Source organism: Anopheles coustani, chromosome 3 (genome assembly GCF_943734705.1).
Source record: "Anopheles coustani chromosome 3, idAnoCousDA_361_x.2, whole genome shotgun sequence".
NCBI classification, from domain to species: Eukaryota; Metazoa; Arthropoda; class Insecta; order Diptera; family Culicidae; genus Anopheles; species Anopheles coustani.
The window spans coordinates 14,642,814-14,660,505 of NC_071288.1; the positions used below are offsets into that span (position 1 = coordinate 14,642,814).

Genomic DNA, 17,692 nt, shown 5'->3' on the forward strand with positions numbered 1-17,692 from the left:
AATCAGTTTGAAAAATTATTCGTTTGCAATTATATCATACATACCGATTGCACAACAATGTATTCTCAATAAATATTAACGCCATTGTGTTCCATTCAATCAGAAATGCACTCAATTGCAGCTTCACAATTTATTGATCATTGCACCGAACAAAACCGTTTAAATACGATAATTGCTCATCAGCGTTATAATTCAATCCCATAGAACAACGCGAAACAAAAACAATGGCGATTCGCGAACGCCCCGATCGGGTTCGTAATGGAGAAACAAACAAACTCCCTTTGGGAAGGAACAAGAAACCCTGCCCTTGATTCCATTTTCATTTTCACGCGCAATCCGAGCGAACAATGTTTGTATTGGTTTTTGATGCGCGAAAAACTGTTTCCGAAATCCGTTCAATTGAAACAATCAATAAACATATTCCATCGTTCGGTTCGAAATGGATCACGAAAAAAGAAAAGAAGCGCGATGAAAAATAAATTAAATTTAACCTGATTCCGGTCTGCTTTACTTTGCGGATAATTTTCACACAATAAAGATGCTTTGATTAAGTTCTCCGGGCCCTCCGAGTCTTCTGGCACGCGACATAATATGTTTCATTTTCATTAAACCCACACACACACACACACAACTATGGCATTAAATTATGAAAGCAACCCACGTCCCACCGCCCGCTGTGTCGCAAATTCCCTCTTCGCTGCCCCAATTAACCCGCCCCGCCTAGGGGACACCCGCTCCTGCTACCTGCTGGCATGCTGTCGATGACATCGCCACAGAACCGTATGCTGGCATCCACAACCAACCAACCAACCAGCCAGCCAAGGTAGCCTCTCCCACAGCAAGCAGAGTGGCTGGCAATTTAAACCGTTTAATTTTCATCCTCTTAAATTATTCATACCGTCCACGTTTTCCCTTCCATCATGGTTCGGCTCGTGCTCGGCTGAGATGTGAACGAAGATGATGGGAAAAGTGAGAAAAAGCGGTCCTTTCGGAAAAATATGATTACGCACGACGCCTACCCGAACAGGAGGAAGGTTTTTCCTCCTCCTTCGGGTGCTTTAGGACCCATGTTTTTTTTCCTCCCTTCCCTCGCCACACAGGGCGTTAAAATCAGTATCACAAGAAATCATTAAAAGAACCACGGGAACAGAAACCCCTCGGCAGCACCAATTGCGTCCCACACATACACAAGCTTAACCGAGGGAGAGGCGTTCGGGCACCAGAGGGCGACTAAACGAATGATCCACGTCGTAACTCACTCGTCGGAAGGTTTATCCTTCCCGGAAAAGAATTAAGCTTTACTACTCCGGCGCGTACTAACGGCGACGAGAAGCATAAAACAAGTGGAAATGGATTAAAAATATGAAAATCCTTGTTGAGTAGCAAACAGAGGAGAAAAAAAAGTCCCTTGATCCATCATTTACACTCACGTCCGTTAGTAATAATGAGCTCAAAGGGAAAAAGAAAGTGTTAAATTGTGCTCATCAAAGGCACACTCTTCAAATCAACAGATTTCCAGCGAAAATTTGTATGCACCTTACAGCATCACATCAGGGTACAAATGCGCACATACACACACAAGCACAAGGACACCTAATTGGTCCTCGATTGTGTAGTTCGTGCGTTCAACAGGCCAAGATTACTTTCCACGGTCACAAAAGAACGCCGTATTGAAAAGGCTGAGATTCACCCAACCAACTCCACCAGAACCGCTCCTCCCTCCCGATTGTGATGAAATGAAAGCTACATTAATCCTTCCATTACCCTCCAACCCTCCGACGGATGGACGGGATCCGGTTTCAGCCCGGCGACGTCGTCGTTGTCGTCAACGTCCGCGCGGAGGTTCCGTACGTGAGTAAAAAATTAAAATCCATCTTCACGGGGGTCCCCCTCGCCGTGCGGGAAGGAGGAGTGTGTGTGATGGAGCACATTTTTATTTTTGTGCCATTGAAAGATGGAAGACAGGATGGCAAGGATCTTAGCGCGCGCGCTAAAGTGGCAACTCGAGCAGAGGCCACCGAGAAGAAGGTTAGAATGTGGTCCTTTCTTCTCCGTGGCTTCCACTCGATGGTTGTGTTTCAAACATTCATATGATGTAGGTCTCCAGCAGTTCTCCCGCACTAGCTCACCCACCCACACACCCACCCTCCCATTACCATTAAAAGAGAATGCGCTGCGTTTGGTTTCGGTCGTGCAGAAAAATCATTCGGAAAAGCTTCCCTTTTCCAACACACCGGGGTTTGTTGCCACCGAGACTTTGTATGTCACGCAGCAGGAGTTCGTCCTTCTTCGCACATGGGGGTGTCTCCTTTTTTTCCCCGTTGTTGTTTTATTCTTGCAGCCATGTCTTCATCCTCCCGGCCATCGTTAGCAGGAGCGAAAGCATTCCACTTTAGTGTGCGGAAACCCCACGAAACACCAGAAGCGAGTGGCGAAGGAGATGGAAAGTATTAAAAGCCTTTTCCTCCCGGCTTCATTTACTGCAGACACGGCGGATACGTGCATACATGCAAATCAAGTGTGCTTCCGAAGCACACGTACAACACACGGGGGAAGGTGTGGTTTTGTGTCGCTTGATGGCTAGAACGAGAGTTCAACGTATTTATTCTGCCGTCGTGAACCGAGGTGAATGCTGCAAATGAAGGGTTGAATGTACATTAAGATCTATGCAGTTCATTTCTTGACCGAAGTAGAATACAACTGCATTTTACTATTGGGATGTACATTTAGTAGGACGTTACCCAATCGAATTTAAAACAAACTAACTTTACTTTCTACTTAATGATCTAAACAAACGAGATGTCCGAAAGTCATTATAAAAATCATTCTCAAACGACGGCACTATCTGAATGCTTTTCCCGATTTTCGCTTGAAGGGAAAATTATCTTTCCACACGAACACTGTCCTTCTCCCCCCCTCCCCTCATGCTGTTCCTTCATGGACAACCGAATGTACGGATGCAGGAAATAAAACATTCCCTACCGAAACGATTCGAAACGTGACTCGTTGCAAAGTATACCTTTTTTTTCTCTCTCCAGGAATTGGGGCACAAACACACATTCAACGGGGTGGATGTGTTTTATTTTTCCATGTCAAAAACGAGCAATACCAGCGGACAGTGAAGCGCGGTGGTGGGCAGTTTCCCACGTGTTTTCCAAACCGCACACAGCCGGACATCGTTGTTTTCCATCGTTTCGACACATTAAGCGCTGCATTTTATTGGTCTCTTCATAATTTTCCACCTCATCAGACCCTGGCACCGTTCGATGGACCCACCAGAATTGCAACTCGCTGGGAGTTCTCTCCTAAACGAAACGTTGCACGCTGTTCTATAATGAGCTCTATATATTTTTCCCGATAGCTTTTCCAGCGAACGCGCGCGGGCGTGGAAAGAATGTGTCGGCTCCGCCAACATTCGGTGCAGTGGCGTCCTCCAAACGGCACGGGACGTCAGTGGTACAATTGCACTTTCCCTTTGCGCTACCCTCCCGCCACCTTCCTTCACCCCCCTCCCTGGTCGGAGTTCGTAAACTTCGGCAGCGAAATGGTGCGCTGTCTGCCCTGTCTGGTGCCTGCTGGTGAGAAGATAACTGAAAATTGGCCTCCTCGCTTGCCAATCATCAGTACACCCGCCCCGTCCCTGACACCCACTCGCCCCCCCGCTGGCTTGAGCTAATTTTACAAATGTTTATGCTATTATATGTGCTTTCTTGCCCGGCCGTTCGGTTTGACATGTTTATAATTGCATTCCACACTTGTCTCTCTTCACTTCACCACTACGACCACCGACCCTCCCCATTTACCACCGCCGCCACATTGGTGTCAAAGATGGTGAAAATTTGCCCTGAGAAGGTAGTTCTTTGTCGTCGAGAGTTCCTTTTGTCGTGTCGCAAGGCATGAAACCGTAGGAGTTGCCTCCGGGAAGTTTCGCTTCCTGCATCAAAGGTATGGAAATAAATCAAGAATTCATTATCGTTCTTCGCAGGCAGTCTTGTGCCGACAAAAGGCCACCCCAACAAGAAACGCATCGAGATACGAGCGAGTGCAATCTATGCCAATTTTGAAACAATAAAAACCCCACCCACCGTTGAAGGGAAAACTATAAAGGATTAAATATCCTTTTGAAAACTATGATACACACACACACACCTGTCTGCGCTCCAATAAACCAGTGGAATAAACCACTCAAATGAGTTATCATTTCCCGGTCCGGGCAACGGTCGGTTATGGCATCGATCAAACTTTATCGATTTGTTACCGACCCTCAGCATTAAACCCTTACCATAGACCGCCCGTTCCTGCGCAGTAAGGAAAAATCGGGAGGCGGAAAAGTGTAGTGCCTTTCGGGGGGGATGTGTATATAAAAAGGTTATAATAAAGTAAGTTTAAGTGGCCATTCGGTGCCGTTAAAAACCTCCATCTTGTCTCGGTAGTTTTCAACGACCATAATAAACGGCGTTACCGTTACTAAGTTTAGCGGCGTTGAAATGTTTCATAAAAAGTAAGTTCTTTTTAACAACTTCCCACAATAACTGGGGAACGTTTCAGAGGTTAATATCGTCGCACGGGTTTAACCGCCTGCAACATATAGATATATTGTGTATGCTCAATTTCAACCCAGATTTCAATGTTACCAACCAACCGGGAGCGATTGATTTTTCCCTTTTTCATCCTCCCCGAATCGGTGTTGACCGGTGAAACCGGGCTCTAGGCGCAAAAATAGCGACAACCACCGGGGGTTGGAATATATCAACCGGGCGAAATCATTCACGCTATTCTATCTATAACACCGTGTGACGTGCAGAAAAAGGGACACATTTTGCAGCCAACGGGAGGGGGAGTGGGGGAGGGAAAATATAGATCCAACCACGACACAACGCGCTACGGGAGCGATGTACCGCAAAGCACACAAATCGACCATTTAGTTATTACTCGGCAAATATTTTCCCCTCCACTCTTCAGCCATCAAGCGGGGAAAGGGGAGGGAAAAACTACCTCGGTCGGGGAGGACGGTGTCACGAAAAAGGGAGTTGTGCCAAAGGTAGCGCACGGGTCTCACCGGGCGGCGGTGGTGACAGTGCATGCTTTTTGAATCACTGCCAAGTTGACAGGAGACATACCTGTGGGGGAAGGTGCGGTTTAGAGCAAGAGGACCAAAGCCGAAGAAATCCGCGTCGGCCGCGTTATATCATCGTTGTCAACGTTCAAAGGTATCGGCAAAGGGGATTCAATTCCGTCGATCGTCGGCCAACGCCGCACGACGACGACGCTGCACAGAACACACTAAGGCTGAGAAACTTATTTCGTATAAATTTATCCGAGCCCGCCCTGATGGCCCTGATTCTTCAGATTCGCCAAAAAACCACCCTGCTCTACGTCGGTAAGACCCTCCCTGATTAGCAGACCGAAGGAACGGGGGAGAATGAGGATGGGGTTGGCATCATATAAATCCGCAAATACCCTGAAGAAAAGCGAACGATAGAAAAAAAAACACACACACTCCTGTTGTCCCATGATTTATGGTTTGCACTGGTTGACCCTCCCTCGGCTGCCATCCCACGAGCGCTCGTCCGATCGTCCGAGTCCTCGTGCTCTAAATGACTCGTTTCTTTTCGATCGAAGTTTATAATTCGACTGTGAAGAAAGAAAAGCCAAGAAACACCCAAACTATGGCGACGTACAGAGAGGTTGGTTTTTCACGATTGGCGAAATCGTGAGGGAAAACGGGAATCCTTCCTTTAACCTTATACGGGTGAGTGTGTGCATGTGTTTGTGTGAGAGTGAAAATCGCACACGGCAATGTCACAAGCTTTTCTTTCCTGCCAAAGCAAGGACACACGCTCCAAGCAAAAGGTAACCCGAAGAGACAGCCGGGGAAAAAAGGAAGCAAAAACCAGACACACAGTCATACGAAAATCCATACAAGCATTTTGGTGAAGAGTGGATTAAGCATGAACGGTGGAAGGAGTTGTTGGCGGGGGGGGGGGGATGGAATTCCATTTGTGCTCCGTGTTTAGCAATGTTCGGGAACCGACGAAATTCCCCCTCCGCAAAGGATGGCGGCGAATTCTTTTAGTGGCTTATAGAAATACGCCGTGTTCGACGGAGGGAAAAAATGCTGGCAAATATATTGGTAGGTGTACCAAAAAAACAAAAAAAAACCACCCAAGTCTCCCACTTGTGCAAAAGGACTCACTTGCCAAAACCAAAACCACGCCAAGATGGCTGCATCTCCGGGGATCTAGCAGAAATTCTCACTCCGTTTCACAGTCAATTTTCTACAAATGATCTTGTTCCGATTTGACAGACATCCTGTCGCCTTCGCTCACGCTTTTCGGTCTCCACATCGGGTTTCCTTTCCCTTTCTTACTACTTTCCTTTTTTGTCTCTCACTCCATCAAAGTAAGCGCCGCTCGCCTAATTCAAGTGTGTACGCAACCGTGACGGTGGCAGATGAAATATTTCACCGTTCGCCCGCTGCTCCTGTGGGAAAAGCGCTGAGAATGACACATGAACCGAGCCGCCTCTAATCCTAACCCCACTCCCCCATCTGTCGTGCAGCATCAAACCACTTGGCTGGAGACGGGAGAAACCCGGGCCAACATAAATAAAAAAAAAACGACCCAAAGAAAAACAAAAAACCGATGAGGGCTAAACGAAACAGTTTGATCTCCCAAGGCCTTGACTTACGCGACGCCTGGGTGTAATGGAGCGTGTATCAGATTGATTGAAAACGAAAGATTTTTCATCATTCCCCTTCAGCATAGCCAGCCAAGGGGGCTTTTTTTCGGCAAATCTTTTGGCAAAATGGAGTGGATTGTTTTCTAGCGAGGAGGGAATCAGCGGCAATAGAAAAACAAGGTTTTCAAATAAATCTGTGCGTCACACGACAAAAGCCCTGAAGAGAATCAGGAATATTTACTCTGCGAATTAAGCTTCATTTATACGCAGACATCTTTCCACGAACTGGTTCAATGTTATATGAAAGCATCACGATGACGTTCTAGGTTCTCAACTCGTGACAACTAATTGCGAAGGTCCAATAATCCTTTGGCTAAATTAAGACCAAACGATTCGTCAACATCGATCAATTCCATTACGGGACTTCCGCCTCAAACCGCCCCAGGACGTAGGGTGTCCCTATTATGTTCCCTTGTCCTCAGCTGTTCGATCAACCGAAATCTGACACCAGCCGGAAGAGACTAACGGATACGGGGAATATGTTCTCGGGTTGCACGGAACTACCACCCCTACCGTCCAGCGCCTACTCTCGCCTATTATGATAATAGAACCTCCGGGATACGGACCGCCTGACACGTTGCTCGCATGATTAATCTGTGTAAACCAATCCGATTAATCAATCGGAAGAATCCATACGAGATCCGTCCGTTCCGTCGCTTGCCACCAAGAATAGCGGTGGACCGGTCCCTAAATGCCGGGTATCGTTGCTCCCCACTTCCATCTACATCCGATTTGTCCGCAACTCTTCTTTGGAGTTGTACCAGAAGGTTTAATTTTTTGTTTGCTACGATCTCGCTCTCCTTCTGTGGTTGTCCGCTGCGGTCAGGACGTTCTCGTTGATTCTTCCACCCAGAAATGATGGGTTTTGCGAACCAGAATGGGACCTAAACGATACGTAGAAGCTTTGGAGTTGGCTGCCCCGCGTGCCTTATGGTTTCGTCGAATCTGTTCTTCAGGCTGTGACGTGACGCGGACAAATCCTGTCAACCTCAATCGCAGCCCGTTGACGACGACGATGGCGATGATGATAATAATGAGTTTGGTATGACGTCCAATCCAAACGTCCGAAGAGATTGTTCACACCAAACCCGGTGATGTGCTTTCAGCCACGTTCGTTCAACACCCGGTAGATTTCCCGGCTGAGCTTGTCATACATTGGGTCTGGGCTCCATGTGACAAGAAGGAACGAAGAACCGCGCCGCAGGCGAGAAAAAGTTCTCCAAAGCAGAACACAACGCCATCGCTCACCGGGCCTGTAGCCTTTGGCGGCGTTGAACACGATGTATTTATAGCTTCTAGAGGGCGAAGGGTGAAGCCTTGCAACAGCAAATCCTTCCCACTTCACCGGGCTTTCACCCGAGCAGCTCCCTGGAACCTGAGCCTAGTTAAAGGTTTTTACCACTCCACTCCACACAGTCGAACGGTAATCGGCTAATGGAAGCATGGACCTGAAGTGAGGCGATGACGACGACGACGTCGACGTGCACACGGTGCAGTAGGAAACGTAGTTACTCTAAAAACTGGTGCCCCACAGTGTTTCCGTGCAGCGAGGATGGAAAGCCTTCCACCAACATCAGCCCACGCTTTTTAACCAACCAGGACAACCCGAAGTGCAGGGCTTCATTTATCCATCCCCATCGCTCCGATGCACCGGTAATTAAATTTTCGCCAAACACCGTTCGGGGAGGGGTAAAGAATACGAAAACTATTCCAACGTCGATCGAACGAGAATCCTTCTCCCCCACACACATGTGTTCCTGTATTTACAGCGAACCCGAGGGCAGAGCGGGTTCTCGGCCTGATTACTTATGGTTTGTTAGGTTATGTTGAATGACTCGCTCGTAGCTGCTGCGCGGTGTGTCGTCACCGGTTTTCCACCGTACGGCGATAGATTTTCAAGCCCCAACCTCAACCCCAGGGCGTTTTACATGGAACTCATAATCCAATTTAAAGCAGAACTTTCTATCGATTCTTCCCGAGGTGTGCGAGCCGAACTCCGGCCTCGAGGAAATGACGGGTGCGGGAAACCACAAAGGTGCCCTTTTTCTTTCCAACCTTACCTTGGTCGGGTGGTTACCCAATCAGTGTTTTAAGCGTCGCCTTTATTGGATAGAAAGTGGAGCTCATTTTTCACCCACTTGTACGGTTTCTTCTTGCACGTTGGAAAACCCGGGAGTTTATAGTTGCAGCCTGTCTTGGGTCTTGCGCGCAACGAAAAACACTGCTAGGCTTTCGTCCGCCACGTGAGAAATGGTGGATTTTCTTACACAACAACCCCGGGGTGGTGACGACCCTCTGGGGACCATTGACGCAGGTACGGCCGTCAACGGAACCGATCACTCTCCGAATGGGCGGAAAGGCACCGGAACCGGATTACCTACCCTCGCCATACTTTGTGGTTTAATACGTTTTAATCCAATAAAGGAGCGAACGGAACAGCGCTCGGTGACAAAAAGAACGCACTATCATTCGATTCTTTTCGCATACAATCATCAAGAACGAATGTAAACGATGCGCGAGGAAAATGCCCGATGAATGGACCTCCGCTGTTTTATGGCGATAAACCCGCGCCCAAAAATATCCATCAACGGTGCTTAACCTTTTTAAAACGATTTTATTTATCTTGTTTTTCTCTTGTACTATTGGAAGCATATACCGTCATAGGATTTACAGAAAGAACGAAAGCTTACACGAATTTCAGCGTAATTCCCTTCCCTACTCGGACAGTTTCCAGTAGCGAAGCAAAATAAAACAGAAAACTGTGGCGCCATTGAATAAAGAAAAAACCGTTCGAAATATCCATCGACAGGATAACGACGTCAATAAGCGAGCAACAAACAACAACAACAAAAAGTACCCAAAACCACCTGTAGGGATTGAGCCGAGCTAGATGAATATATTGTATAATAATAGTGAACGAATTAATCGAAATTATAAACAAGCGAATTTCGAATGCGAGGAAACGAAAAAAAAATTAAAAATGAAATCATTCGCTATATAGTTGGCAATGAAAATTGGAAGAGCGATGGCCTACTACTGAACCGAGATGGATCTGCATATTGAAAAAGATGGAACAAAGTAGACATTGGAAAACGAAATGGATTGAACCATCAGTCTTGTGATTGATTTTGACGAGAGTGGTTGGAGATTGTAAGAATTAAGAGAGGAAAAATTGTCGAATTTGGAAGTTGAAATATATTGGAAAAGAGTAATGATTCGTGGAGATCACGACAATGGCGCAAGTCGGTAAGATAAAATAGTGAAATATACATGAAAAATGATGACAAACGTTCATAATTTCGGTTTGACCTAAAGATGGCACCGGATTGGCCTTAAAAGAATATGGAGTAGGTTAATAAGAATGGTGATTCCCGTTCGTAGTTTAGGAACTAATAAATTCAGGATTTAATTTGGTTAGCAAATCATGGCTACTTAATCAGAAGATTACCTATTTTTGTGATTCGTTGTAATTGGCTTTTATAACGAAATATGATGAATTTTTAAAGTTATTTTTCTAAATTGTGGTATTGAGATAATTTTGAGAAGGTTGCCAATTGGTTCCAAAAGGTTGAATGCGGTAAAAATAGCGTCACACAATTCGTAAGATTTTCTCATAATGGAAGACTTAGTATTAAGGAAATTCTATGGAAATGAAAAGATTCCCCGAGTGGAAGGCATTTTTTTCTAAGTGTTTATCTGAGTGGAATCCTCGATGAAGTTCCCTGAGAGGAACGGCACAAATGCAATGAGGTGGAAGACCTCCTTTACAAAGTGCTTATCTGAGTGGAATCCTCGATGAAGTTCCCTGTAAGGGAACAGCACAGATGCAATGAGGTGAAAGACCTCCTTTACTTAGTACTTATCTGAGTGGAATCCTCGATGAAGTTCCCTGAGAGGAACGGCACAGTTACAATGAGGTGGAAGACCTCCTTTACTTAGTACTTATCTGAGTGGAATCCTCGATGAAGTTTTCTGAGAGGAACGGCACAGTTACTATGAGGCGGAAGACCTCCTTTACTAAATGCTTCTCCGAGTGGAATCCTCGATGAAATTCCCTGAGAGGAACAGCACAGATACAATGAGGTGGAAGACCTCCTTTACTAGCTGCTTATCTGAGTGGAATCCTCGATGAAGTTTTCTGAGAGGAACGGCACAGTTACTATGAGGCGGAAGACCTCCTTTACTAAATGCTTCTCCGAGTGGAATCCTCGATGAAATTCCCTGAGAGGAACAGCACAGATACAATGAGGTGGAAGACCTCCTTTACTAGCTTCTTATCTGAGTGGAATCCTCGATGAAATTCCCTGAGAGGAACGGCACAGATACAATGAGGTGGAAGACCTGAGGAATGGATCGATTACTTGGTTGTTGGTTTTTGAGTATATGTATATAAAAGAAAAGAGGAAAGAATAACAATGTTAAATATAGATTCTGATATAGAAAGGAACACATTCGTTTTTAAAGTTTTTCTCCTAGTAAAAGGCGTACGTTACTAGGATCTTCTCCAAGTTTATAATACATAAATGTACGTATGTTATGTAGATAAAAATCATTCGTTACTAAGATCTTCTCCGAGTGGAAGACTTTTTATCTTCGAGTTGAAGAATTTTTTTTTAAAGAATCGGTACAGATTAGATGAGATTTCCTGAGAGGAAGAATAGTATGTAACTTTAAATAAAAGATTCTCCGAGGGGATGAGATACGTACGGGTAGGAGGTACATTTGTAAATAAATGTTCTAAGATGAAGAATCAATATGCAGAGAGATTCCCAACAAGACATATACGTTCTTTTCTGAGTGAGATCATTAATGTTTGAGGTAATTCTCAGGAAGGAAAAGTTCACATTTCTCATGTATTGCTGAATGGGAGACAACCCTAGGAATACAGTTGTTATACATCGTTTCTAAATTATGACTTATTTTTCGTTATCTGTTTATACATTTTATCGTAGCAGAAGCAAGAATTTGTTCGGATTATCCACTTTAAAGAAAGCCCTTAAGGCTGAGAAGAGGCGAAGCGCGGTTCTGAAAGCTAAGTTAAAAGGATTACGCCAAAGGAGCACTAACGGTTCCACATGGACTGAAGAAACAGTAGAGGATCATTTGTTTAAGGATACCCCACGCGGTTCATCCACTATTCTTCAGTCGTCATTTGACACTCTTGGCATTAACTCTAGTACGATGTCTATGTCATTCGCTACTTTGCAAATTGTTGAATGTAAGCCCAAGGAAGGTCAGGACGAGTTAGATAAGAGTACTTTTGATGGATGAAAGGAACAATTTCGGGCTGCAATGGAATTCGCCGGCATCTCAAACGAACATATGAAATTGAATGCCTTCAAGATGAAGGCTGGTCAATTACTCCTCGAGATGTTGGAAAACGCTCCAACCAATACATCTTCGGACCCCATTTTATTTCCGTATACAAATGCAATGGAAAGGTTGGATTGTTTGTTTAATTCTCGCGACTACATTTGCCTACAAAAGCAGAAGCTTCGAACAATGGTCCAAAAACACGGTGAATCTGACCTAACCTACGTAAAACGAGTTGTGAGTACTGCAAAACTATGTAACTACAAAGGAGAACAGCTGGTAGAAACGGTCGTAGACATCATTCAAGCCCACGCTTCAAACATCAAAGTGCGATTGGCGGGCAGGAAACTATTGAGAAAGAACGGGTCTATTACCCAGCTTTTAGATATGATACGCGCATGTGAAATCGATACCATTAGTGAGGAAATGTTCCTTAAAAATCATTCCCAGAGGGGAGTTGTAGCCGAAGTGGCCGCAATTACACAAAAATCAAGAACCGGTTTTCACAAGGAAATCGCTGGCCGTGAAGCATTCGGAGATCGTTACAGTCAATCAAATTATGGTAAAAGATTTGGAGATGTACAGCGTGGTAGAGGAATGAATAGAAGACAATCCATCCGGAATATGCCGTATCACTACCCTGGGACTCAACATAAACCGTGTTGGCGATGCTTGAGCCATTATCACTTACCGGAACAATGTAAGGTTATTGACAAAAGATGCCGTAATTGTCATGTCATCGGTCACATTGAACGCGCGTGCAAAGAATCTTTTCGGAAGCGCAACGACACAGATGGGAATAACCCGTCTCAGAATATGGAGCCACGAAAAATCGCGGCGGTTACTGACGATTCTGGCCAAGGAGAGGAGGAACTGATTGAAACTAAGCAGTCTATTTTACCTAGAATGGTGTACACGGAGGAGAGCCAACAAGTTACTAATTCTCTACACACTCCGGTGGAGGAAGTTAAGGAAAATATCCTAGTTAACATGGTTAACCGCAACAGTACGAATGAGGAGATTATAGTTGGAAAAATAGCAGGTTTTTCCGTAAGCTTTTTAATAGATTCCGGAGCAGATGTCAATACAGTAGACGGAAATACATTTGAATGCTTAAAGAACAATGATATTTTCAACTTGAAGGAAGGTACGGACCGACAGCTGAAAGCGTACGGTGTAAAGGAAGAGATCCAAGTGCAAGCCTCCTTCGTGGCCGAACTATTCATTTCCGAAGACCGACCACGATTGCTGGAGAAATTTTACGTCATTCCAGGGGGACGAGCACTATTGAGCCGGGATACAGCACTAAGGTACAGCGTCCTACAACTCGGAATGAATATTCCAGTGATAGGTTATCATGACGAATATCGCTTACTCCCGGGAGAGATTTTTGCCATCGCTGTCGAGCATGAGTTTCCCAAATTTAACATACCTCCAGTAATGTTGCACTACGACAAGAGCTTACCACCGTCTCGAAACATATTCACCAGTATCCCTCCAGCATTTAAGCTCGAAACGGAGAAACGTTTAGATGATCTACTTTCTACGGGAATCATAGAGCGAGTTACCAAAGACATGGAGAAATCGTTTTGTTCTTCGTTGTTGGTTGTTCCTAAAGGAAAAAATGACATTCGTCTCGTCGTAGACCTAAGAGGTCCTAACAAGAACATAATCAGAACCCCATTCAGGATGCCAACCTTCGAAGCAATATTATCGAAATTGAACGGCGCTTCGTGGTTTTCGACGATAGATTTAACAAGCGCGTTTTTTCACGTTGAACTTCACGAGGATTGCAGACATCTAACGAATTTTTTCGCCGGAACGGGAACATATCGGTTTAAAAGATTACCCTTCGGACTTTGCAACTCACCGGATATTTTTCAAGAACTGTTGCAAACAGTAGTCCTGGAAGAATGCCCAGGTGTATTGAATTACTTGGATGATATTTTAATTTTTGGTGGTTCGAAAGAAGAGCACGATAATCATTTGAAGTTAGCACTTCAACGATTGAAGGACCATAACGTCCGACTAAACCAGAAAAAATGCGTATTCGGAGCTAGAACCGTCAAGTTTTTAGGTTTTAACTTGTCTGGTGACGGTTGGAGGATCGAAGAGGACAAAAAAAGAGCCATCAAGAATTTTCGAAGACCTGAGAATTTATCGGAGGTTAAGAGCTTTTTAGGGCTGATGACTTTCGTAGAACGCTTCATACCTAAACGGGCTGATAAAACCGAAAAACTCCGATCGCTCACCAGTTCTAATAACTTCTACTGGACAGACGAGGAGGAGCGAGAATTTCAATTTTTGAAAAACGAAGCACTAAACTATATAACCAAACTCGGCTATTTTGATCTAAAAGACGAAACTGAATTATACGTTGATGCATCTCCTACAGGGCTTGGAGCCGTATTAATACAATTCAACGAAGAAGGTAGCCCAAGGATAATAGCATGCGCATCAAAGACACTTACACCCTCTGAACAGAGATATCCTCAAACGCAGAAGGAGGCGCTGGCAATTGTTTGGAGCGTAGAACGATTTACTTATTACTTATTGAACAAATATTTCGTTATTCGAACCGACTCCGAAGCTAACGAATTTATATTTAATGGAACACATCGTATGGGCAGACGAGCGGTGACACGTGCAGAAGCATGGGCCCTTAGGTTACTTCCTTATCATTTCAATGTTAAAAGAGTTCCAGGTCACCTAAATGTTGCGGATGCTTTGTCAAGATTGATTAGCAAATCACAAGAAGATGACGAGTTTGACGAAGACAACGAAAAGCACCTGCTATATTCTTTAAACGGCGGCAACATGAGTATCTCTTGGATGGAAATTCAGATTGCATCCGAAGCAGACGAAGAACTAGTTGCTGTAAGGGCAGGAATCCAGTCCGGAAAGTGGCCTAAAAGTCTGCGTCGTTTTGAGTCGGAAGCAAAGAATCTTAGAAGTTTGGATCCCATCGTATTCAAGGATGACTTAATAGTTTTACCATCAAAGCTGCGTTCTACAGCATTGGAAGCGGCACATCGTGGGCACGTCGATTGTGGAGCAACAAAACGAATCCTTCGAGAATTTTTTTGGTGGCCAAACATGTCAAAAGAGGCTGCAAACTTTGTGAATAATTGCGAGACGTGCATCGTTATTTCGAAAAGAAACCCACCCATCCCGCTTTCCAGTAGACATATGCCAAACGGGCCATGGGAAATTCTGCAAGTAGATTTTTTGTCTTTGCAAGGATACGGATCAGGAGAATTCCTGATAACCGTCGATATTTATTCTCGCTATTTGCATATTTCGGAGATGAGGAAAACGGATACCCAAAGTACCAACGCTGCGCTTTGCAAGGTTTTTACAATTTGGGGCCTGCCTCTTATAATACAGAGTGACAATGGTCCACCATTCCAGAGCTCGGAGTTTAAAGAATACTGGGAAGACAAAGGAGTAAGAATCCGGAAATCCATTCCTCTGAGCGCACAATCGAACGGAGCAGTAGAACGACAAAATCAAGGTATTATTAAAGCAATGGCAGCTGCAAAAGAGGAAGATAGGAATTGGAGAGACGCATTAGAGGAGTATATATACATTCATAATACCCAGAAACACCATTCGCGTCTGGGAGTTACGCCTTTCGAGCTTCTAGTCGGATGGCGATTCCGCGGAACTTTTCCTTGCCTATGGGAGAGTAAGGAGCCACTCGATCGTTCAGATATTAAGGAGACTGATGCCGTTTCTAAACTAATAAGTAAACAATTCGCAGACAAACATCGCGGAGCAAGAGAATCCGATATAACAGTCGGAGATACAGTGGTGCTTGCTATTCCGCAAAGAACAAAAACCGATCCAACATTTTCCAGCGAGAGATATACGGTATTGACAAGAGATGGGGCAAAAGTGGTCATAATAAGCGAATCAGGAGCTAAAATAACCAGAAATGTAAGAGACGTGAAACGCGCCCCGGATCGAGAGAATGTTCAGGAGTCAAACCAAGGAAGCGGCTTAGAGATCAATGGAAAAGCAGTTGACCCTGCAGAAGATAACGAGCATATCAGCGGTAATCTACAAACAAGACCCCGAAGAAAATGTAAGATACCGAATAGATACCAGGATACAGTTATGTATCACGTTTTCGATTAAGAGTAGAGGTAGTGGAGGATGTAGGGATTGAGCCGAGCTAGATGAATATATTGTATAATAATAGTGAACGAATTAATCGAAATTATAAACGAGCGAATTTCGAATGCGAGGAAACGAAAAAAAATTAAAAATGAAATCATTCGCTATATAGTTGGCAATGAAAATTGGAAGAGCGATGGTCTACTACTGAACCGAGATGGATCTGCATATTGAAAAAGATGGAACAAAGTAGACATTGGAAAACGAAATGGATTGAACCATCAGTCTTGTGATTGATTTTGACGAGAGTGGTTGGAGATTGTAAGAATTAAGAGAGGAAAAATTGTCGAATTTGGAAGTTGAAATATATTGGAAAAGAGTAATGATTCGTGGAGATCACGACACCACCCTCACCTTCGAACGCCGTATTCAGTGAGCTTTGCTGCTGTGAAGTTTTTCTATTGGATTTGTTGATCTGAAGTCCGTCCTTTTAATGTCCGGAAAAGCGGGAAGGGAAAAGCGCCAGGGTTCAAACCCTGGCCGATATGGTGATGTTGCACCCGAAACGGTTCGATTCCTCGGTCCGATCCGTTCTCGCTTAGAGAACCGTGTTCCTCTTCCTCACCCATGGACACTTATGTATGTGTGCGTGTGTTTGTGTGTACTTCCAGGCGGTTGTTATTTTGTCATCTTGTCAATGGGGATAGGGGCTCCCAGTTTTTTTTGCGGATGCTACCGTTTTCCTTTTACTGGCGGAACAGCACACGTGTCTCCGGACGAAGGCTTCTCGTTTTTTCGGGATATGACCAACCGTTTTCCTGTGTGACATGCAAAATTTCAGGAATGCTCGCCGCACGCAAGCAGACACCCCTCACACACAATTGCGCAATTCCCAAATAAAAAAAAACGGAAGGAAAAACATACACCGACCTCATTGTTGGCCATCCGCCAGGCCCGACGATCAGTTCTTCCATTTTATTTCGACCTCAAGCACGACGACGATTGAGCAGGAGAGACCGAGTGGTGGTAGTGTGGAAGTTGATTTGGGTTTTTTGATGGTGCCACAATTTTTCCTGTCCCCCGGACAGCATTTATTTATTTGTTTTAGTTCGATAAACAAACTTCCACCCACGGTGGTGGGGCGTGGTGGAGGAGGAGGGGAACCCCATCTATTCGCAAACCCAATAAGAGAAGAACATGAGTTGATAAAACCAAATAGAACAATATCATGAATATTGCTCGATATATCCCTTTTCGTTTGCATTTTGATGGCCTCCTCTTCGGAGGGAAAAAGAATCAAACCCGGGCACGACATTTCGCGGTTTGATGCGTTTGCAGGACTCACGCCGTGAAACCCTTGGAAGGTAGCAACGTCCCATAAACCTACCGCCTGTGTGTCCTCTGTACGCCCCGCAATGCGAAAGCAATGACTTTCCGTCGGTACCTCCTTAATCGTCCAATCCGATTTGTGCGAATACAGAACAGCCGGGCCGGTTGAGCCGATTTTCGCTGACAATTG

At 44.8% G+C, this 17,692-nt stretch overlaps 2 protein-coding genes across 8 annotated transcripts in view; one reads left to right on the plus strand and one right to left on the minus strand.

Moving 5' to 3' along the window:
* Positions 1 to 17,692, plus strand: part of LOC131259160 (uncharacterized) — a 54,216-nt gene that overhangs the window by 35,743 nt on the left and 781 nt on the right. The window lies entirely within an intron of this gene.
* The window catches only part of LOC131259157 (RNA-binding protein Musashi homolog 1), an 82,763-nt gene that overhangs the window by 22,836 nt on the left and 42,235 nt on the right, over positions 1 to 17,692 (minus strand). The window lies entirely within an intron of this gene.